Below are 25,198 nucleotides of genomic sequence, written 5' to 3' on the forward strand. Positions count from 1 at the left end.
GTAAAGACTTTTAGAAAACAACACTGTCTTACTAGAGAGAAACCATTAGAATGAACGCCGCTGGATGTCAGACCAATAACGACATCTCCAGCCGCAATGTCTCTCCCATCAATAACTGAATCTTTTTTTACAATGCCAACAGCAAAACCACTGAGATCATACCATCTGCATAAAAATCTGGCATCTCTGCAGTCTGAAAGGTATTAAAAACCCATGAAATGCACATTAGAGGTTAAAGAATATGCATAATTGTTCTAATTTTAATCCAAATAGGAGGAAGGATGAAGAAAAAAAGGGGGAAAAAGACCACTATAGTTTTAAATGTAATCAAACTTCACTAAAACCATAGCTAATTCTCTCCAATCAGGACACATTCCAGTCAAATTGAATAAGCAGCATAAATGTTGAAACACATGATTTTCACAATCAACTAACTGTATAAGTGTGCCAAGGCCACATCCATCATATTCTAAGAGGAATGGTATAACAAAATGAGTACAATCAAATTTGTTGTCTTATTAAGAAAAATACCTCCCCTCCACCCCCCCCCCCCCCCCCCCCCTTTCTTTCCTCAACCCTATACCTCTTGTACTACAATCATGAAGTAACCCACAAAGCCTTATAAAATGCTATTAGCTCTTTCTCATACCGTACAATCTGCCAACATTAGATACTTGCAATATTTGAATTGATTACTTCCAAGTACTATCTCATTTGAGACCCATTAATGTGAAAAGGAGACAAACAAGATGTTAGATTAATATACTAACTCGAATTATAATTCACAGCTTGTAGAAATTTGTCACAGTAAAAACACAAAATGCTTAAGGCTGCCTTATCCTTAGACCTATTGCCAAGGCAGGGTCCTTTGGACCTACCGCTGGGAGTAAACCACATCAATCAATATATTACTAAAAGCTAAAACGTAGCATTTAATGTTGCTACGCTCCCATTAAGCCACGTCAGCAGACATGTCATTATCAATTTTTTTTCCAATTTTTTAACATTTAAAGTGAATTAAAAACTCTATTATATGACAATCAAAATATCATATTTAATTTATCTTATTTTTAATTATTCTTATTTATTATTAAATTTTCAATTCCATTTTAACTTTTCATATCCCACTACTCTCTACCTTAACTTTCTTAAACCTTTCTCATTCCATTTCAACTTTTCATATCTCCACTACTCTCAATATTAATATTATTCTATCTTTTTATCTTCCTTTATTTTTTACTCTTCTTATTCTTATCCTCATGCTATAAAATTGTCATTCTCCCTCTTATTCCATGCATAATTTCTATTTTTCCACACACAAAAGCCCCTCTCTCTCTCTCTCTCTCTCTCTCTCTCTCTATATATATATATATATATATATTTTTTTTTTTCCTTCAATTTTTGGTATATATATATATTTTTTAATTTTAGTGTAACAGGTTGATCATCAAAACATACTAATGCAGTATTGAAAGCACCACCAAATGCATCGCAGAAATCAGTTTTAGACTACTAGAAGTCAGCTAGTTTGCTAAAATTGGAATTGACAGGTAATCAAGCTTGATACGATTTAGTTTTATATTTTATGTTGTTATCTTTTTTATTCTCATTGGTTGTTAAATGTTATATTATTGCATTATAAAGATAGTATATAAAAATATAATATTATTTTATTACCTAGCATAACTAAAATAATATGGTGTTTATTGCTATACATTTCATTTTTATTATTTTATTCTCATCTTATTTTATTCAACATTTAAATTTAGCAACATCCTCCATATCATAATTGTAAAGCCACGATTTGCAACGAACCGTAACAGTGTTGGGTTCGCACGTAAAAAAGGCCCATACAATATCATTTGTAGAGCGTGGGTTTGAAAGGCTAGGCCTTGGTCACCAGGCGGTGGGTTTTTCGTAGTGTTCATACCTGGTTAAGTTGTCTTCACCCTTGGAGTCTTTCTCCTGGAGGTGGGCTGGGAGGCTCTGGTTTTTGGCCATTTTTCCCAGCCCCTCTTCTAGATTACTTACTTTTCCTTTTATACTAGCATGCGTTTACTGTCCTTCGTCCACGTGTAGGGTCAACCTTTCTAAGACTGATACTTATCCCATCAGTCCATACCCAAAGTCGTTGGGGGTGGTTGTAAAAGCCGAAAAATACGGCTCTGTCAGGTACAGAGTATTGAATGGCAGTAAGGGCAGCTTTCCCTGGATATTTTAGATTTTCTTTCAAGCTTAGTCCTATACCGTTTTTGCCCCTCTTTCCGGTGGGATTTTGGGTCTACCGAGGACTGAACTGTCCTCGGCTGTACCCCAAGACTATCTTGTGCTTTATATTATTGAGCTTGGGCCATAGCCCTCCTCGGCTTGGGCCTTCGGACTCCCCACGGGTAAATGGGCCTGGCCCATAAATTATTGGGCCCCACAATAGCCCCTCAAAACCCTGCTGTCCGACCTCTTGGTTGGAAAGGGGGGTTTTGGTAATACCGGGCCTTCATTATGGCTCATTTAATTCAGCCTTTCATTGATGTTGGCGGTTCTCCCCCTGCCCAGGAAATGTACCGGTCTACGAGATGTTCCTCTTAATTTATTCATAACGCGCTCATGCCGTTTAGCTGTCCAAAGCGTGTCTTTAATAGTTTCGTTTTACGAGACCATTCAGATTTAATGGTTATTGATGGTGTGAGGAAGCGGAACGGGCATATTCTTGTTTGCAGATTTCCTTGGAGATCTGAACATATTAAGTACCTTCCGCTTCGCCCCTTATATAAAAAGGAAAGGCGAGAGTTGTTTCTCCCATACATGAACCCCTTTAATCCCCCCAAAATCTGAAACCCTTAGACTCCTCTCAGAGTTTACTTTTACCTTCTGGTTATACCTTAAATTGTGATACGTTCACCGTAGTAATAAGCAATGAAAGAACCATACCCCTCCCAAAAACACCATGTTCGAATAAAGCTCGAAATGGCTTGGTCAGGGCAAGGATGGCGGAGACTCAAGATTTGACTCACTTTCCTTTCAGCCAAAATCCGAAGCAGGGACTCGTCACGTCAAACTTTCGGCGTGACTGAGCCGAGGACACCCATTATCAGTACCAACCGCTCTCTCACGAGCATATCTAACATGGCACCAGTGTGTTAGGAGTCAGGACTGAGGCAGGGACTAAGTGCCCCTGCTTCTTCCTTTCTTCGTTCACTGGTGCCTCCTTTTGCCTCTCTTTCTTCTTCTTTCCACCACCAGATCCATCCTGGTGCTTTTCCTTCTCCCTCTTTTGCTCCTTTTTCTTTCTTTCCATCTCTTCCCTCTTCTTCTCCTCCTTCTTTTCATTCATCTCCTCCATCTTCTTCTGAAGAAGGTCCTTCTCTCAATATGGGCGCTACTAAGGCAGAGTTTGGAAGGACTTCGGAGACGAGTTTAAAAAGATATCTGACTGTTTATTTATCTGTATTGCTGTTTTTTTTTTTTTTTTTTTTTTGGCAATCCACCTTTTGTATAGGCTTGTTTAAGCCCCTCTTTGTACGTTGTAATACATCTTTATATTAATAAAAATTGTTATCACTTTACATCACAGGTTCTATCTCTATATTTTCGAAATGATAACGCAATGAATAGACATACAATCTTGTGAATTCCTTTTATTTTTAAACCGTGACCGACGTCTAGGACCAAAGTCCCAGCTAATAAAAAGATCTTGCTCTGTATTTATAAAAACAGTCCGGCTTAATAATACTGAATCGAACAAGTGATACTTAGGGCTGAAACTCCCATTAGGCAGGAAAAGAAAAGACATTATGATGAGCTTACTGAGTTGGCCTGAAACAATACCGCCGACCTTAAAGTACAATACTTGGGGCCATAATCCCTTATCAAAGAGAAAGGCGCTATTATAAATTTGCGAGTGCTGTTCGGCACAACAATATAGCATTTGAATCAATGACACCTAGGGCCAAAATACTTGCTAAGAAAAAGATATCACCATAATTTTAATAGAGTTGTTTGGCACAACAATGCCGACCTGTGAAAAACGATACTTACCCCAAAACTAGCTGAGATGATAACTGAATGCTCAATGCGGTGTAGGAAGTAACCATCCGAAGACATATCACCCGCAAAATGAACAGCCCCCCCAGGCTACTGAATAGTGGCGCATTTCACCATCTTCTTAACACTCTTATTGGCATTAACCTTTTACAGTATTTGAGTCGAGGATTGAGTAACTTAGAATTTTTATTAAGTAGCCAACCTTACGAAACTCAATCTTTTTCTCATCCAAGTAGTTGGTTTCCCCATAGGTTTGAGTCCGAGGACCATACAATACCTTGGTTCTGTCCAAAACTCAGTTTTCTCATCCAAGTAGTTGGTTTCCCCATAGGCTTGAGTCCGAGGACCATGCAATGCCTTGGTTCTGTCCAAAACTCAGTTTTCTCATCCAAGTAGTTGGTTTCCCCATAGGCTTGAGTCCGAGGACCATGCAATGCCTTGGTTCTGTCAAAAACTCAGTTTTCTCATCCAAGTAGTTGGTTTCCCCATAGGCTTGAGTCCGAGGACCATGCAATGCCTTGGTTCTGTCCAAAACTCAGTTTTCTCATCCAAGTAGTTGGTTTCCCCATAGGCTTGAGTCCGAGGACCATGCAATGCCTTGGTTCTGTCCAAAACTCAATTTTTGGCGTGGGACCTTGGCTTTAGGGGAATTAGATCCTCGGCCAAGCCCCTAGAGCCATCTAAGCGATTGACGCTAGCAAACGTAGCCCCTAGTCAAGAAGCGTAGCCCTTAGCGGAACTTTACACTAAAACTCTATAACCAGTTGTTAGAAATGACAAAAGAACTCTCTCGACCTACCGCCTATGCCAACACACAAGCCTTCCCCACAGACGGCGCCAATTGTAAGGCCACGATTTGCAACGAACCGTAACAGTGTTGGGTTCGCACGTAAAAAAGGCCCATACAATATCATTTGTAGAGCGTGGGTTTGAAAGGCTAGGCCTTGGTCACCAGGCGGTGGGTTTTTCGTAGTGTTCATACCTGGTTAAGTTGTCTTCACCCTTGGAGTCTTTCTCCTGGAGGTGGGCTGGAAGGCTCTGGTTTTTGGCCATTTTTCCCAGCCCCTCTTCTAGATTACTTACTTTTCCTTTTATACTAGCCTGCGTTTACTGTCCTTCGTCCACGTGTAGGGTCAACCTTTCCAAGACTGATACTTGTCCCATCAGTCCATACCCAAAGTCGTTGGGGGTGGTTGTAAAAGCCGAAGAATACGGCTCTGTCAAGTACAGAGTATTGAATGGCAGTAAGGGTAGCTTTCCCTGGATATTTTAGATTTTCTTTCAAGCTTAGTCCTATACCGTTTTTGCCCCTCTTTCCGGTGGGATTTTGGGTCTACCGAGGACTGAACTGTCCTTAGCTGTACCCCAAGGCTATCTTGTGCTTTATATTATTGAGCTTGGGTCATAGCCCTCCTCGGCTTGGGCCTTTGGACTCCCCACGGGTAAATGGGCCTGGCCCATAAATTATTGGGCCCCACAATAATTATTTATATTTTGTCTCATTTTTTTAAAAAAAATTGAACATATAATATTTTATTCAATAAATAAAAATTGTTCTTATAAAGTCTTCCCATGAAATGTTACAATGCATCAATGGAAAAATGAAATCCAAAACAAATATCAATTTAGAAACACTCAATTTAAAAAAAAAAAAAAACAAAAGAATAAACAATTTTCTTATAAAGTATTCCCATAAAACGTTACAATGCATTAATAGAAAAAGAGAATACAAAACACATGCTATTTTAGAAACACTAAATTTATAATAATAATTGTGGGGCCCAATAATTTATAGGCCAGGCCCATTTACCCGTGGGGAGTCCAAAGGCCCAAGTCGAGGAGGGCTATGGCCCAAGCTCAATAATATAAAGCACAAGATAGCCTTGGGGTATAGCCGAGGACAGTTCAGTCCTCGGCAGACCCAAAATCCCACCGGAAAGAGGGGCAAAAACGGTATAGGACTAAGCTTGAAAGAAAATCTAAAATATCCAGGGAAAGCTGCCCTTACTGCCATTCAATACTCTGTACCTGACAAAGCCGTATTCTTCGACTTTTACAACCACCCCCAACGACTTTGGGTATGGACTGATGGAACAAGTATCAGTCTTAGAAAGGTTGACCCTACACGTGGACGAAGGACAGTAAACGCAGGCTAGTATAAAAGGAAAAGTAAGTAATCTAGAAGGGAGGCTGGGAAAAATGGCCAAAAACCAGAGCCTCCCAGCCCACCTCCAAGAGAAAGACTCCAGGGGTGAAGACAACTTAACCAGGTATGAACACTATGAAAAACCCACCGCCTGGTGACCAAGGCCTAGCCTTTCAAACCCACGCTCTGCAAATGATATTGTATGGGCCCTTTTTACGTGCGAACCCAACACTGTTACGGTTCGTTGCAAATCGTGGCCTTACAATTGGCGCCGTCTATGGGGAAGACTTGTGTGTTGGCATAGGCGGTAGGTCGAGAGAGTTCCTTTGTCATTTCTAACAACTAGTTATAGAGTTTTAGTGTAAAGTTCCGCTAGGGGCTACGCTTCTTGACTAGGGGCTACGTTTGCTAGCGTCAATCGCTTAGATGGCTCTAGGGGTTTGGCCGAGGATCTAATTCCCCTAAAGCCAAGGTCCTACGCCAAAAACTAAGTTTTGGACAGAACCAAGGCATTGCATGGTCCTCGGACTCAAGCCTATGGGGAAACCAACTACTTGGATGAGAAAACTGAGTTTTGGACAGAACCAAGGCATTGCATGGTCCTTGGACTCAAGCCTATGGGGAAACCAACTACTTGGATGAGAAAACTGAGTTTTGGATAGAGCCAAGGCATTGCATGGTCCTCGGACTCAAGCCTATGGGGAAACCAACTACTTGGATGAGAAAACTGAGTTTTGGACAGAACCAAGGCATTGCATGGTCCTCGGACTCAAGCCTATGGGGAAACCAACTACTTGGATGAGAAAACTGAGTTTTTGACAGAACCAAGGCATTACATGGTCCTCGGACTCAAGCCTATGGGGAAACCAACTACTTGGATGAGAAAACTGAGTTTTGGACAGAACCAAGGCATTGCATGGTCCTCGGACTCAAGCCTATGGGGAAACCAACTACTTGGATGAGAAAACTGAGTTTTGGACAGAACCAAGGTATTGTATGGTCCTCAGACTCAAACCTATGGGGAAACCAACTACTTGGATGAGAAAAAGATTGAGTTTCGTAAGGTTGGCTACTTAATAAAAATTCTAAGTTACTCAATCCTCGACTCAAATACTGTAAAAGGTTAATGCCAATAAGAGTGTTAAGAAGATGGTGAAACGTGCCACTATTCAGTAGCCTGGGGGGGCTGTTCATTTTGCGGGTGATATGTGTTCGGATGGTTACTTCCTACACTGCATTGAGCATTCAGTTATCATCTCAGCTAGTTTTTGGGTAAGTATCGTTTTTCACAGGTCGGCATTGTTGTGCCAAACAACTCTATTAAAATTATGGTGATATCTTTTTCTTAGCAAGTATTTTGGCCCTAGGTGTCATTGATTCAAATGCTATATTGTTGTGCCGAACAGCACTCGCAAATTTATAATAGCGCCTTTCTCTTTGATAAGGGATTATGGCCCCAAGTATTGTACTTTAAGGTTGGCGGTATTGTTTCAGGCCGACTCAGTAAGCTCATCATAATGTCTTTTCTTTTCCTGCCTAATGGGAGTTTCAGCCCTAAGTATCACTTGTTCGATTCAGTATTATTAAGCCGGACTGTTTTTATAAATACAGAGCAAGATCTTTTTATTAGCTGGGACTTTGGTCCTAGACGTCGGTCACGGTTTAAAAATAAAAGGAATTCACAAGATTGTATGTCTATTCATTGCGTTATCATTTTGGAAATATAGAAATAGAACATGTGATGTAAAGTGATAACAATTTTTATTAATATAAAGATGTATTACAACGTACAAAGAGGGGCTTAAACAAGCCTATACAAAAGGTGGATTGCCAAAAAAAAAAAAAAAAAAACAGCAATACAGATAAATAAACAGTCAGATATCTTTTTAAACTCGTCTCCGAAGTCCTTCCAAACTCTGCCTCAGTAGCGCCCATATTGAGAGAAGGACCTTCTTCAGAAGAAGATGGAAGAGATGAATGAAGAAGATGGAGGAGATGAATGAAAAGAAGGAGGAGAAGAAGAGGGAAGAGATGAAAAGAAAGAAAAAGGAGCAAAAGAGGGAGAAGGAAAAGCACCAGGATGGATCTGGTGGTGGAAAGAAGAAGAAAGAGAGGCAAAAGGAGGCACCAGTGAACGAAGAGAGGAAGAAGCAGGGGCACTTAGTCCCTGCCTCAGTCCTGACTCCTAACACACTGGTGCCATGTTAGATATGCTCATGAGAGAGCGGTTGGTACTGATAATGGGTGTCCTCGGCTCAGTCACGCCGAAAGTTTGACGTGACGAGTCCCTGCTTCGGATTTTGACTGAAAGGAAAGTGAGACAAATCTTGAGTCTCCGCCATCCTTGCCCTAACTGAGCCATTTCGAGCTTTATTCGAACATGGTGTTTTTAGGAGGGGTATGGTTCTTTCATTGCTTATTGCTATGGTGAACATATCACAATTTAAGGTATAACCAGAAGATAAAAGTAAACTCTGAGAGGAGTCTAAGGGTTTCAAATTTTGGGGGGATTAAAGGGGTTCATGTATGGGAGAAACAACTCTCGCCTTTCCTTTTTATATAAAGGGCGAAGCGGAAGGTACTTAATATGTTCAGATCTCCAAGGAAATCTGCAAACAAGAATATGCTCGTTCCACTTCCCCACACCATCAATAACCATTAAATCTGAAAGGTCTCATAAAAGGAAACTATTAAAGACACGCTTTGGACAGCCAAACGGCATGAGCGCGTCATGAATAAATTAAGAGGAACATCTCGTAGACCGGTACATTTCCTGGGCAGGTGGAGAACCGCCAATATCAATGAAAGGCTGAATTAAATGAGCCATAATGAAGGCCCGGTATTACCAAAACCCCCCTTTCCAACCAAGAGGTCGGACAGCAGGGTTTTGAGGGGCTATTGTGGGGCCCAATAATTTATGGGTCAGACCCATTTACCCGTGGGGAGTCCAAAGGCCCAAGCCGAGGAGGGCTATGGCCCAAGCTCAATAATATAAAGCACAAGATAGCCTTGGGGTACAGCCGAGGACAGTTCAGTCCTCGGCAGACCCAAAATCCCACCGAAAAGTGGGGCAAAAACGGTATAGGACTAAGCTTGAAAGAAAATCTAAAATATCCAAGGAAAGCTGCCCTTACTGCCATTTAATACTCTGTACCTGACAAAGCCGTATTCTTCGGCTTTTACAACCACCCCCAACGACTTTGGGTATGGACTGATGGGACAAGTATCAATCTTGGAAAGGTTGACCCTACACGTGGACGAAGGACAGTAAACGCAGGCTAGTATAAAAGGAAAAGTAAGTAATCTAGAAGGGGGGCTGGGAAAAATGGCAAAAAACCAGAGCCTCCCAGCCCACCTCCAGGAGAAAGACTCCAGGGGTGAAGACAACTTAACCAGGTATGAACACTACGAAAAACCCACCACCTGGTGACCAAGGCCTAGCCTTTCAAACCCACGCTCTACAAATGATATTTTATGGGCCTTTTTTACGTGCGAACCCAACACTGTTACGGTTCGTTGCAAATCGTGGCCTTACAATAATAATAATATCAAACCAAACATATCATAAAATAATAAACTAATAGTTATGGATGTACTAACTTCATGGCAGCAAAATGGAGTAAAATAAAAATAAAAATAAACGTTACAATATGCATATTTAGTACATTAGAATTATCATCAAATTTGGGAAAACAATAGGATGTTAACAAAGAGTGAGAGAAAGAGATTAGTAAAAGAAATCAAACGTCAATTAAATAAATTATTTAGTAACCGTTAATTGGAAAACAAAGAGACCGACGACTAAAGGAGTAAAAAATTAATTAAAGATGACCCTACGAATGTTATTATAAACTTTACAATGCAAATAAATAAATCGTTAAATTCACTTAATTAAATCATATAATCAACAATTAAATAAAATCATACAAAATTTAAACTTGAAACTAATCAAACTTTAATCTAGAAAATCATATTTATTATCAAATCTAAAAGGAAAACGTTCTTCAGTAATAATAGAAATATATAAGAAATAAAGATGAAAATTTTCAAAATCTTTTTTTTTTTGACATTTCATTTAACATTATTTAAAAATAATAAAATATTAAAAAAAAAAGTCCTTAAATGCTTATATTCTTCACACACCATGACTTTTAAAATCTAATGAAAGGTTTGAAAAATTTAACTCTCATTTAATGCCTCTATTATGAAAATCAACAGCCAGTAAAATATGATAATAGTAAGAAACGTTATAAATGAGAACATGAAAAAACTAATTAGCCACTATTATTATGGAATATATGTCTTTTTTTTATGCATCTAAGAAAATGAAATGTATAGGGTTTACTTATTAAGGTATATGTAAATATTCACGTTAAAAAAATATGTAAAGGTTTTTTGAAAAAAAAAAAGTAGATGTAAGATTTTTATTAACTTAAAAGACAGTGAAAAACCAATTTTTAATTACTACAACCGTTGCTACTCTATAAATCACACACAACACTATATTCAATATCCTAAATAACATAGTTAGGCCCTTTTGGATACACCACCATATTCAACTTATAAATTACAACCCAAATCAATCATACAATTACATAATCAAAGCATGAACATGTAACATGTATTACCTTCTGAATTATTGCTTGGAATTTTCACAACTATTGAAAGAGAATCTCCAAATTTAATTTTTAGAAAACATCAAGACAAGGTGAATTTTATTCTTTTTAACTTCCATAGAAAAAAAAAATATTACACACATTATTTCAACCCTTATGGAAAAGAAGGTTTACATGTAGCATGCAAAACGTGTTTAATTGACTTAGAGATGTAAAAATTAGTCAACCAACTATGGTAGAATTAAGGTTTCAAATTTTAAATAAAACAATTCTACAATAATAAAAAATTATTTTGTGATAAATATGATTATGAAATGCATTACTTTTCATTAAATTAGTTCAAATTACAAAATAATAATAATAATAATGAGATCACCATAAAAAATAATCACGCGCAACGCGCGGGTCTTTGACTAGTGATATATTAAATGGAGAGCACTCATTAGCACAAGCAAAATTTTCAAGATACTAAAAAGGTAATAAAAATAAAATAAGTCACGTACCTCTCCTCCTAAAAGAGCACAATCAGATTGTTGGCAACCATCTACAATGCCTTTTACAACCTAGATTAGAAAATAGAAAGATCAAATCAGCTTGAGCTTTTGTAAATTTACAATTTTTGTGACCCATGCAACCTAGTCCAATTATGCACATTTGTTTGTACCTTTTCAGCAAGGTCAACATCTAGGTGGCTAGTAGCAAAGTAATCAAGAAAAAAAAAGTGGTTTTGCTCCAAAAGTAATAATTTCATTGACACTTATTGCAACCTTGTTGGAGACGTATTTTATGTAATTGGCTAATCCTTTGACAAAATGCACTTTACTTGTAATTGGGTAGATTTATGATGGGTTAAGTACTTCAAGAAACATGTTGTTCAAGTCAAGTGTTAAAGCCATGAAGGTTGGACCAAGAAACAAGTGAAGAAAAGTTGTTCATTAAATCTCAACAACAATCTCAACAGAAAGACTTCTATCGAGATTTAATGTTGAAACTCAACAGAAGCTCAACACAAACTGTTTTTGTCGAGACTTACGAAATCAGAACTTCCAGATCTGATTTTCGGCCCATGCTGAAATATTTGTATAGGGTTTCTTTTCTCACAACCCTAGACATATATAAAGATTATTTTAAAGGCCGTCGCGCATGCAAAAAGTTCCCTAGTTCATTATTCTCTCTGAAGAAGCTACTGCGTCTTTACGCCAAGGATTTTGTGCCCAAAGAGCTTCGTGATATTCATTGTTGATGAGCTAAAGAACTTTGCAGCCAACAACCTCTACAAGTTGTTGGAGTTAGTCACGTATTGAGATCTGTGCATCATTGGTTAGTCACGTACTGGGATTTGTGCATTGAACAGAAAGATTGCCACTACAATTCAAGTCTAATTAGGTATTAGGGTAAGAGTTTAATTGTAGGTTGGTATTTCGGGATAGGCCAAAGGGTTTGATAAAATTCTTTATACTTGTAACCGCTTGTGATTGATAATAGTGGATTCTTGAGAGTGGTGACCTTAAAATCACCCGATGGGGTTTTGCCTCGTTGGTTTTCTCCATTCATAAACAAATCACTTATGTCAAATTTATATTCCACTGCATTTAGTATAATTGGTGATTTGTTTGTGCTACCATGCTATTGAATGTAATTGAACCTAATTAATTAACTTGGGTAATTAATTAATTAATTGCAAGGGGTGAATTCATTTTAACCCAACAAACCTGAAGCGAGAAAAAGTGCATTAGAAAAATACTAACAAAATAATTTAACAAAATTTGATATCAAATATTACCAGATCAATACTGAAAGCTCGAAAATGTGTTAAAAACACAAGAGTTGTTTAGACCCCCAAATTAAAGTTACGGCTCGATAGATTTTACACTAACTTAATTCTAAGTGCGGAATAATGTAAATGCGAGCGGATAAACAAACAAGCTACTCTAATCCATAATCAGGACAACATAGCAGTAAAATGGAATGTAAAAGAGTAGGGAAGGGAGATGCAAACACAAGATAACACGCTGATGTGTTATCGAAGAGAAAACTGAAAAACTCGATGAAAAAGCTCTCCATTGCCCTCCAAGCGGTAATCGATCTACTAGACAATCAGTTGGGATACATGGGTTAGTAAGAGACCCACCAAGCCTAATCTACCCAATGTACCTAAGCCCTCCAAACTCGTACTCCAACAAGGCTTCTCGGAACCGTATCTTGTCTAGCTCTCCAGATCCCGCAACAAGCTCCATGTTGCATTTGCCATCCTTGGCTTCTTCCAATGCTTCCTAGCAGCACCAAAAACTCACTTGACACTTTGAAAGGGTGTGGTAAGTGTTTAGGCTATCAACCTCTCAATGGTATGGAAATGGAGAGGTAGGAGTTGAGAAAAATCCACAAGCAATTGTGTAGAGAATTGTGGGTACACTACAAGAAAAATGCCTTTTAGTGACGAAGAATTTTTGACGGACCCAAAAAGCCCTAAAAAAAAATCCTATTTCTGATGGCAAAATAAAGCCCTCACAAATACTTGGTAAAATGTGAAACATTTGTGACCAACAAAAAAGGCTGTCAAAATTATGTGTTGTAGCCGTCACAAATGCTAATATTTTGGAGGGAAATTTTCCCTCCATATTATTTGCAAGGGACAATTAAAATTATCTAGCAAAAAGTGTATTATTTGTGACGGTTAAAAATATGCCGTCACTAATACTAAATTATTTGCAAGGGCCAAGATTGACCTTCGCAAATAATCATTAAAATGTCAAAATTTTTGGAGGGAAATGTTCCCACCAAGTTATTTCCGAGGGACAATAAAAATCCCTTGTAGAAAGTTTATTTTTTTTGTGGGTTAAAAATATGCCCTCACTAATACTATAATATTTGCTAGGACCAAGATTGGCCTTCGCAAATAATCATTAAAATATAAACTTTTTTTGGAGATAAAAGTTTTCGTCAAATTATTTGCGAGGGGCAATGAAAATCCCTCGTGAAAAGGATATTATTTGTGAGGGTTAATAAAATGCCCTTACTAATGATAATTATTTGTGAGGACTAAGATTGGCCTTTGCAAATAATCATTAAAATATCAAAACTTGTGGAGGGAAATTTTTCCCTCCATACTTTTTGCTGGGGACAATAGAATTTCCTCACAAAAAGTGTATTATTTGTGATGGTTAAAAATATACACCCATTAATAATAAATCATTTTAATGACCAAGATTAGCCTTTCAAATTAATCATTAGAATATAAAATTATAAATTAATGCTTCTCATGACACATTTACCAAACATTTATTCATTGTAGTTGTAGGGACACAATTTTAATGATCCGATCCTTGTTGATCAGGTTTTGGCCCAAGGAGTCCCACACAATGAATTTCTTGTAGAGTATGGGTTAAAGAACTTGGTTTCAGTTAGCTTAGATGGTTTGTTGCATGGGCCATGGAAATACAGAAACAAGAATGAAGAAGATGAACGTGAAGAGGGAAATTTTATTCATAGGCATACATTCGTACAGTGAAATTTTGCTCCTGTGTTCCTTCTCTCCTTTTTTTTTTTTCATCCCCTTCTCTTAGGGGACTCTTACATATTATATAGGCCCTCTTTTATCATCTGGGCCTTACACTTGTTGATCATCCAAACCCCTACTTGAGCACCTGTTCCATCAGACACCCTTATCAGTTCTTTGTGAGTTGCAGTGACCAATGTAGCACTGTTCAGGGGTCTTCTCTTCATTAATGCGGCCAGGAGAGTAGATGTGGTGCATTTAATGTGGTGGTGGCAGCCTTTGCTGGGATATTTTAGGTTTCCTTTCTTTATACGTGCTTGGAGGGAGGACTACAGTAGCTAGGACGCACCTTTGGCCTGGATTTTGGAACGTCCGAGGAGGAACTACTCCTCGGACGTGTTCTCTTGGCTCCAATGGGCCTGAGTAAGGATTCTGGGCCACGACGTCTCCTTGGACAGACGGGTCCTCGGACGGGCCCAGGGCCCAGCCAACCTATTATTCTGGGCCAGTCCTCACAATAGCCCCTCAAAACTCTGGTTTTTGATCTCTTTCCGAGGAGAAAAGCGGGGTTTTGACATTTACAAAGGATGGAACTAATGAGATATCGGTTCGCGCGGGCGGGCAGTTACTTTTAACGCGCTACAATTTACGAGGCGCGGCCATTTACTCCAGGTAGCTTTATGTCTCCTCCATCCAATGGCAAGGCGTGGATCTGACGGCTAGCATTTTTCCTCGAATTCTTGAGTGGGAGTGGTTCTCTCTCTCTCTCTCTCTCTTGCTATATAAAGCGCTAGAGGCTCATCTTTTCCCCTTTTTTTTTTTTTTACCTGCATATCAGAAGTCCAGAGAACTCCAGAGAACTCCAACGCCCAGAAATCTATGAGCACTTCCGTTCTTCAAATTTCCATAATCGTTTCCGCGAGGCGTCCTTCCTAGAAGAGATTTTCAAGTATCTCACCGGTCGTTTGTGAAAATACTCGTAAGTTCCGTTCGTTTCGTCGCTTCGAATTTCTCCTCGGATTTTACTTTTCTCCTCGGTTTTTATTTCCATCCCTCCAGTTCAGCCTAGATGGGTAGATTCAAAGACCTAGTAGACACTCCGGCTGCCATGGAGGCCTTTAGGGCAAAATACCACATCCCGTAGGGGGTGGTTCTGCGGTACTGTCCCCCAGAAGGAGTACTGTTAGATAGAGACGTGGGTGAAGTGGTCATTCCTATGATTGCCTTTATACAAGGAGGAATGACACTTCCCATGCGTAGGATTACCCGGGACTACTTGTTCCACCATAGGTTGACACCACACCAGTGCGCTCCAAACATGTTTAGGGTATTAGGCTGCATAGATGTCTTGAACGAGCGAATGGGTCTAGGCCTGACCTGGCATGATGTGGTTCACATGTACGAGTGCCACTACGTCGAGAAGGGAGGGTATTACCTTAAATCTCGATCCGAGGTGGTTAGGCTAATCTCCTGTCTCCCCATATCCAATAAGACTATGAAGGATGACTTCCTCATTGCCTCAGGAGAATGGAGCGATGGTTTTCATTGTCCAACTCGGGCAGGAATTCCAGGTGCGGCACCTTTAGGGCCAATCCTTTAGGGAGGGGGCTTAGCTCCTCGGATTTACTCTCTTTTTTGCTTAAGTCATAAATTTTATAATTTGACTCTAATCTCCTTCTCGGCTGTATTGCAGATAGAGCTCTGGTTGCCCCCAAGTTGAGTCACGTGAATGTTCTGGCCTTGGACTATCTTCTAAGGTCAAAAATCTACGTTGCCGAGGACGGGCAGCTACGCGCGTGTCATTTGGTTTTGGGCTATCAACCACTAACCCGTTCCTTCCAAGCCATTGGCCACGCCATTAGAGCTGGTAGTCCAAGGTTGGCTAGGATTGACGTATCCAAGCCCAAGTTTCTGGCCCGAGAAGATCTTAAGCCAGTTGTGCTACCTGGTGTTCGGGATCCTCCACCGACCGCGCAATTGCCTCCACCTGACAATCTTGAAGTCGCTGTGCCAGTTGAAGGAGAGACCGAATCATCTCGTCTTTCTCTTGAGGAGGAGATAGACGAGTTCTATTTTGAAGAGGAGGTTGATAAAGCCCCCTTGATTGAGCTCTCGGACCCTGAAGGAGAGCGGGATCGAAACTCCGTGGTCGGGTCTCCGATTATTATAGCCTGCTCGGACGACTCTTCAGACGAGGAAGTAGACAACATGGCTGGCAAGGGAAAAACCCTACGAGAGTTGATGTCCAACCGAGGAAAAGGTCAATCTTCGAAGGTGCTGCTCAGTCGCTGACCCAGGACCTTCCTCTAGTTGCCCCTCAGGTTCCTTCTGACCTTGGCCTCAAGGTTAACCCGGACCTAAAAAAGAAAAGGCCGGTTGATACTCCTGAGGAAGGTGAGGTGGCCCTCCGCCCGGCCAAGCAGCAAAAAACCACTCGGGGGCAGAGGAGTAAAAGGGATCCCTCCGTGGAGAGCTGAGATAAGGAGAACCGGGCTGAAGTGCGTGTTCAATCACGCACTTGGAGCCCAAAGTTGGAGCTAGATGGGGTTGCTATCCCTTACACTGCATCGGTCCGAGAATATAATAGGGGCCGAGCAGGGTACATAGTTGATGCTTTGGAGCAGCCAGTACTCCTTCCCCGAGATATGGAGGCCTACAGACGGTTCTCTCAGCCCGAGCTTTTTCTATCTCTCTAAAGGGATCTTGCCATGGTAAGTGACTCTTTTACCCTTTCATTAAATTATTAAACCTTGTTGCATTCTAAGACAGTTTTGTTTTGTTGGCAGATTACTCAGCAGGTGTTCGTGGCTGAGGAGTTTTGCCGCGGCAACCGCAGCTTGGCTGATGCTGAGGCCCAATCTCAGGCCGAGGTGGAGAAAACCGCGGGGTCCCTCAAGCAAGAGAACCTTGAACTTGCAGAGAAGCTCAAAGAGTCGAAGAAAATGCGCCGGAGTGCAGAGGCCGGCTTGAAGAACGCTGAAACTCAAGCTGAGGACCAGCGCCAAAAGTTATTTGTGACCGAGACCAACCTAGCCACTGAAAAGCAAACAGTGCTGGATCTCAAGTCTACGCTACAAAAAGCTGAGGAGGAAGTTCGGTGGGCTAGAGATGAGGTTCAGCTGATTCGGGAGGCCGCCGAGGCTAAAAAGAAAGCTGCTTATCAGCTCGGGGTTAGAGAAACTGAAGCCAGGCTCTCCAAGGAAATTCCGGAGGTGTGTAGGGATTATTGCAGCATCTCATGGGCTCACGCCCTTGATGCTGCGGAATTCCTGCAGACTCGGCGCTGAGGTTGCCCAGGAATGTCTTCTTTCCGCCGGAGATCCGAGAGAATCTTGATGGCGCTCCTGAAGCTTCTGAGCAAGCCGTGGCTATTCCTGATGCCATCCCTCTGCTTGACAAAGCCAAGGATCCTGCCAAAGAGTCTATCTCCGAGGTTCCTCCTCCTCAGCCAGAGTAGAAAGAGAATCCTCCTGCTGAGGCTTAGATTTTAGGTTTTTAATTATTGTACTCTTTTTTTTTTTTTTTTTTTTTTTGAATGAGAGTTGTCTTATTTTTGTTCTTTTGTAAAGACCTCTCTTTGTATTGACCTCGGAATATTAATATAGAATGTTCTCTTCGTTTTCTACGGATGTTTACTAACACTATTCCTCTATTTAACGTTCGCAATGATATAAATAAATATAAACGAATAAGAAAGAAGAATGTCGTGCAGCGAATTTGAATAATGGTTGTAATAATGCTAAACTACGCACGTACCTTGAAATTGCACAAGAGTTCTAAGTTATTAATTTTCCCTAAGTCTGTGGTCCGAGGAGCCATGCAGGACGTAGGTTCTGTTTAAAACTTGTAGAGACGCCATAAGTAATAATTTCCCCTAAGTCTGTGGTATGAGGAGCCATGCAAGACTTAGATTCTGTTTAAAACTTGGATAGACGCCATAAGTAATAATTTCCCCTAAGTCTGTGGTCCGAGGAGCCATGCAAGACTTAGGTTCTGTTTAAAACTTGGATAGATGCCATAAGTAATAATTTCCCCTAAGTCTGTGGTCCGAGGAGCCATGCAGGACTTAGGTTCTGTTTAAAACTTGTATAGATGTCATAAGTAATAATTTCCCCTAAGTCTGTGGTCCGAGGAGCCATGCAGGATTTAGGTTCTGTTTAAAACTTGGATAGATGCCATAAGTAATAATTTCCCCTAAGTTTGTGGTCTGAGGAGCCATGCAGGACTTAGGTTCTGTTTAAAACTTGTATAGATGTCATAAGTATTAATTTCCCTTAAATCTGTGGTCCGAGGAGCCATGCAGGACTTAGGTTCTGTTTAAAACTTGGATAGATGCCATAAGTATTAATTTCCCCTAAGTCTGTGGTCCGAGGAGCCATGCAGGACTTAGGTTCTGTTTAAAACTTGTATATATGTCATAAGTATTAATTTCCCCTAAGTCTGTGGTCCGAGGAGTCATGCAGGACTTAGGTTCTGTTTAAAACTTGTATAGATGCCATAAGTATTAATTTCCCCTAAGTCTGTGGTCCGAGGAGCCATGCAGGACTTAAGTTTTGTTTAAAACTTGGATAGATGGAAATGGATCAGTGGGTACGCGATGATCATGGAACAAAACACAGGCAAAGCCGTTTTCATTAATAATAATATCTTCTTAGGTTATTTACATTCCACGGGCGAGGTACAATTTTTTCATCCAAGTCTTCTAGATAATAAGCACCTATTCCGGCCACAGATGTGATGCGATATGGTCCTTCCCAATTGGGCCCCAGCTTGCCCCAAGAGGGGTTTTTAGCGCTGTCGAGAATCTTTCTCATCACGAGATCACCTGGACCTAAAGGTCGCAGTTTTACATTAGCATCATATCCTTCTCTTAGCTTCTGATGATAATAGGCCATATGGATCATTGCTTTTTCCCTTCTTTCCTCAGCTAAGTCTAGACTTCTCCTTAATAACTCATTGTTGTTGTTTGGGGTAAAGGCGTTAGACTTCAGTGTGGGGAAGCTGTTCTCGATTGGGAGCACGGCCTCAGCCCCATAAGTCATTGAAAAGGGGGTTTCACCGGTTGACCGTTGCGGCGTCGTCCGATAGGTCCATAAGACGTGTGGGAGCTCTTCCACCCATCTCCCCTTTGCCTCATCCAACCTCTTTTTCAGTCCACTTACTATGACCTTGTTCACGGCCTCGGCTTGTCCATTTCCTTGGGGGTAGGCGGGAGTGGAGTACCGGTTAGTGATCCCAAACTCACAGCAATACTCCCTGAAGTTCTTGCTATCAAATTGGAGACCGTTGTCCGAGATGAGTGTGTGTAGATTTCCGAAGCGGGTAATAATGTTTTTCTAGATGAATTTCTAGGCATCCACGTCCCTGATGTTGGCCAAAGGTTCAGCCTCCACCCATTTGGTGAAGTAATCAGTTCCAATTATTATGTATCGCTTATTCCCTGCAGCTTTGGGGAAAGGATTGACAATATCAAGACCCCACTGAGCAAACGGCCAGGGGCTGGAGAGGGGGTTAAGGACTCCTCCGGGTTGGTGGATATTTGGGGCGAATCTCTGGCACTGATCACACTTCTTTGCATATTCTTAGGCCTCTCTTTGCATGTTCGGCCACTAGTATCCTTGGGTGAGCGCCCTGTGCGCCAGCGACCTCCCTCCGGTGTGACTTCCACAAATCCCCTCATGTAATTCTTCAAGTAAGGACTCGGATTCTTCTGGGTGTATACAAAGTAGGTACGGCCCAGAATAGGAGCGCCGATATAGTTTGTGGTCTTCTGATAACCAGAACCGAGGAGCATTCCTCCGTATCTTCTCGGCCTCCAGTTTTCCCTCTGGTAGTGTGTCGTCTTTGAGGAAGTTCTTTATAGGATCCATCCAGCTGGGACTCTTTCTAATATGATGGACCTGAGCCGGGTCTCTTCTAATGGGACTCGCTTGGACTAGATCCTCGACAAGGATCATTCGCGGCAGATCATGCGCCGAGGACGTGGCAAGAGTGGCCAGCGAATCTGCATGGGTGTTCGCACTCCTGGAAACGTGTGTCAGATTGAAGGATTCCAAAACCCGACTGTAGGCGTTTGACTCGTCCGAGATACTCTTGCATTCTAGCATCTCTAGCTTCCAACTCACCCATCACTTGGCCAACGACCAATTTGGAGTCCGAGAATGCTTCCATTACCCTTCTGCCCAATTTTTGAACCATTGTCATCCCTTGAAGTAAAGCTTCGTACTCGGCCTCGTTGTTTGTAGCCAAGAACCCGAGTCTCAATGATTTCTCAATGGCAATACCGTCGGGCGATATTAAAACTAGCCCAATTCCAGATCCTCTTTGGTTGGCCACGCCATCCACGTAGACCCTCCAGCGCAAGGTCTCCCCTGCTAAAATTGTGCCAACCGATTTTCCATCCATGTCTTTCTTCTCGGTTATTGTTTCTACAGAGGGTTCAGCGAATTCTGTGACTAAGTCCGCGAGGACTTGACCCTTGACAGAGGACCTAGGCATATATTTAATATCAAAGGCTCCCAAAAGTGCACTCCACATGGTGATCCTTCCTGTGTAGTCGGCACTTCGAAGCACCGCTCGAAGGGGAAGCTGGGTTAGAACGATGACCGTGTGTGCCTGAAAGTAATGAGGGAGCTTCCTTGTGGCGTGCACTACCGCCAGAATTGCTTTCTCCAATGGTAAGTATCGCACTTCGGCCTCATGTAGTGATTTACTCATGTAGTACACTGGTTGCTGTACCCCGTCGTCATCCCATATCAGTACCAGGCTTACAGTATAAGGGGCTATAGCTATGTATGCAAATAGTACCTCGTCTGCCTTAGGGCTGGACATGATGGGTGGTCGCAACAAGTATTCCTTAAGTTGCTGGAAGGCTCGGACACAATCCTCCGACCATTCAAACCCTTTCTACTTATTTATCAAGAGGTAGAAAGGTCAACATTGATCTGCAGATCGTGATATGAACCGGTTTAATGCTGCGATCATGCCAGTGAGCTTCTGCACTTCTTTTGGATTCTGAGGAGCCTGTAGGCTGTTAATCGCTTTGATTTGATCGAGACTCACTTCTATTCCCCTATGGGTTACCATATAGCCTAAGAATTTCCCAGATCCGACCCCGAATGAACACTTGGAAGCATTGAGTCGTAACTTGTGCTCCCTTAAGATGGCAAAGATGATTTCAAGGTCTTTCACGTGCTCAGACACCATTTTACTTTTTACAACCATATCGTCTATGTAGACCTCAATAACTTTGCCTAGTTGTGGTTCGAACATCCTGGTCATCATCCTTTGGTAGGTTGACCCTGCGTTCTTTAGTCCGAATGGCATCACCTTATAGTGATAGTTTCCGACGGGTGTCATGAACGCCGTCTTTTCCTGATCCTTTAATGCGAGGGGTATTTGATGATAGCCCTGGAAGGCGTCCAGGAAACTCATTCGAGGATGGCCTACAGTTGCATCCACCAATCGGTCGATTCGCAGTAAGGGGAATGGATCCTTCGGGCATGCCTTATTTAGGTCTATGAAGTCTACACAGACTCGCCACTTCCCCGTTTTCTTTCTTACCACCACCGTGTTTGCCAGCCATTCGGGGTAAAAGACCTCTTTAATAGCCCCTGCCCTTTTCAGTTTTTCCACTTCGTCTCTAACGGCACTGGCATGTTCCTTTGAGGGGCGTCGGGGTGGTTGCTTCTTTGGAATGGAAGATGGGTTAACGTTCAAGTGGTGACAAATAAGGCTAGGATTAACCCCCCAGGGCGTCGTAAGCGTCCCATGCAAACACATCGACATTTCTTCTCAGAAATCCGACTAGTTCCTCTTTTTCTTGAGGAGGCAACTCGGAGCCGACCTGGAAAAATCTCTCCGGGTCATTGTCAACGACAAACTTTTCTAAACTTTCACACCTTATTTCCTCGGCTGGCTCATTGGCTTGCCCCTCCGAGGTGGCTGGTTGCTATAAGTTCTCAGAGGCTGAGGACTTGGCATGGGACCGTCGTGAGATGGCGGCCACCATACACTGCCTGGCCATGGCCTGATCTCCACGAATCTCTTCTACTTGGCCTCTGGATGGGTATTTTACTTTTTGGTGAAGTGTGGAGGATACAGCTTCTAGGGCATGGATCCATGGCCTGGCTACTATTGCTGTGTAAGGTGAGTAGGCATCGACCACGATAAAGTTCACCTCCACCACCTCTGATCCAGTCTGTATGGGTAGTCTGATCTGCCCTTTTAGCATAACAGTCTTCCCTTCGAAGCTAATAAGGGGAGAGTCATAAGCCGTCAAATCCTCCGGCCTCAGGTTCAGCCCCTTGTATAGATCAGGGTACATTACCTCTACTGCGCTTCCTGAGTCTACCAACACCCTTCTCGCATCAAAGCCTCCGATTCTCAGTGTAACCACTAAGGCATCGTCGTGAGGTTGGATAGTTCCCCTCTTATCCTCGTCCGAGAATCCTAGTATCAAAGAGCTTCCCTTTTTAGACCTTTTAGGTTCCCTCTGCCTGTCCTCGGAGAGGAGCTGACCAACAGCCAGTACCCTGGAAGGAGATGGCCCAGTTCTTCCTGGTGCGGCGAGGATGACGTGTATCGTCCCGGTAAGGGGTCTTAGTGATACATCCTTTTGAGGCTCTTGCATTGCCTGACCTGGATGACCGCTCGAGGGGTGCAAAAGGTGACGTAACTTCCCTTCTCGGACCAATTGATCTAGGTGATTCCATAGATTCCTGCAATCCTCAGTGGTATGTCCATGGTCCTGATGATAGTGGCAGTACAGGTTCTGGCTACGTTTTGAAGGGTCTCCAGCCATCTTTCCCGGCCATCTAAAGAACGGTTCGTTCCTTACTTTCTCCAGCACTTGTTGTACTGGCTCTCTGAACACGGCATTCACCGTTTGCATGTTACTTTGTCCAGCCTATCTCGAAAAATCTCTCCTCGGCTGGTTATGGTTATATCGTTCCGACCTGAAATCATTCGCTTTGGGGGGAATGATCTTCTCCTTTCCTTTTCCTTGTAGCTGATCTTCTTCCACCCTTTTGTATTTGTCAATCCTATCCATCAACTGATGAACCTTGGCAACTGGTTTACCAGTGAGAGATTTCCTTAAGCCATGCTCGGTGGGAAAACCGCTTTTGAATGTGCTGATAGCAACATCATCATGGTTCTCATCTAACTCGTTATACATCTCCCAATATCTATCCGAATACGCTTTCAGGGTCTCTCCCTCGTGCATGGATAAGGACAATAGCAAACTGAGGGGTCGAGGGACTCTGCTATTTGTAATAAAGCGGGAGCAGAAAGCCTGAGTGAGCTGCTTGTATGAGTCTATGGAATTTGTCTTTAGGCTGTTGAACCATCTCATCGCCATTGGTTCCAAGCTGGATGGGAAGACTTTGCACATCAGGGCTTCATTTTGCGAGTAGATAGCCATTTTCTGGTTAAACTGACTCACGTACTCCACCGGGTCTGCTTGGCCGTTATAGATGGTGAACGCTGGTTGATTAAAGCGTTGAGGCAACTTAGCCCCTTCAATTCTGTACATGAAGGGTGATCTTGAAATCTGGTCTAGTGCCCTATTCATAGCATCGTTTCCCGAACACTTGCTGGATGGGCTCTCATATTTTCGTACAGGGCGTGATTCCCTCTCGTAAGAAAAGGTTTCACTTGGGGGGGGGTTCTCGGCCTCCGTCGATAACTCGCGTCCTCCCCATTAGAGGACTCATCTGAGCTAGAGGGAGATCGCTTTCGCTACACACGTTGTAACTTCCTTTTCAAGTCATCTATCTCTCGCTGCATGGCCTGATGACTGTTTCGCCTCTGGGATACGTTACTACTTATCTGGGTGTGACTCTGGCTCGTCTGGGTAGTATGTACGCTTCCCTCACGATTCCCGTTGCTGCCTGGGTTGGCAGGATTATTTTGCCGCTGGGACTCAATGGGTTCTATCTGTTGAGGGTTAGCCTGGTGAGGATTCTCTTGGTGTGGACCTAGTTCTGCCATGCTCGACCGTTATGCTTACTGATACTTTAGTTCTTCCCACAGACGACGCCAATTGTAGGGACACAATTTTAATGATCCGATCCTTGTTGATCAGGTTTTGGCCCAAGGAGTCCCACCCAATGAATTTCTTGTAGAGTATGGGTTAAAGAACTTGGTTTCAGTTAGCTTAGACGGTTTGTTGCATGGGCCATAGAAATACAGAAACAAGAATGAAGAAGATGAACGTGAAGAGGGAAATTTTATTCATGGGCATACATTCGTACAGTGAAATTTTGCTCCTGTGTTCCTTCTCTCCTTTTTTTTTTTCGTCCCCTTCTCTTGGGGGACTCTTACATATTATATAGGCCCTCTTTTATCATTTGGGCCTTACACTTGTTGATCATCCAAACCCCTACTTGAGCACCTGTCCCATCAGACACCCTTATCAGTTCTTTGTGAGTTGCAGTGACCAAGGTAGCACTGTTCAGGGGTCTTCTCTTCATTAATGCGGCCAGGAGAGTAGCTGTGGTGCATTTAATGTGATGGTGGCAGCCTTTGCTGGGATATTTTGGGTTTCCTTTCTTTATAAGTGCTTGGAGGGAGGACTACAGTAGCTGGGACGCACCTTTGGCCTGGATTTTGGAACGTCCGAGGAGGAACTACTCCTCGGATGTGTTCTCTTGGCTCCAGTGGGCCTGAGTAAGGATTCTGGGCCACAACGTCTCCTCGGACAGATGGGTCCTCGAACGGGTCTAGGGCCCAGCCAACCTATTATTCTGGGCCGGTCCCCACAGTAGTTTTTATTTTATCTTGTTTTTTAAAAATTTATAAGTAAAATTATTAGATGTGAAGCTATAACTTAAACAAAAATAATATTTCAAATGCATACCTACCGAATTGATTAAAAATGGCTAAGACAACCAAAAT

General features: G+C 42.1%; 1 long non-coding RNA gene across 1 annotated transcript; it reads right to left on the minus strand.

The window, feature by feature from the left end:
- Positions 1 to 80: 80 nt before the first annotated feature.
- LOC126726087 (uncharacterized) lies at positions 81 to 11,571 on the minus strand. The gene is made up of 3 exons (XR_007655681.1): positions 11,468 to 11,571; positions 11,307 to 11,366; positions 81 to 193 (listed from the first exon to the last, which is right to left on the minus strand). It is a non-coding gene; the product is annotated as an uncharacterized LOC126726087 (long non-coding RNA).
- Between the last annotated feature and the right edge of the window lie 13,627 nt (positions 11,572 to 25,198).

Source organism: Quercus robur, chromosome 5 (genome assembly GCF_932294415.1).
Source record: "Quercus robur chromosome 5, dhQueRobu3.1, whole genome shotgun sequence".
NCBI lineage: Eukaryota > Viridiplantae > Streptophyta > Magnoliopsida > Fagales > Fagaceae > Quercus > Quercus robur.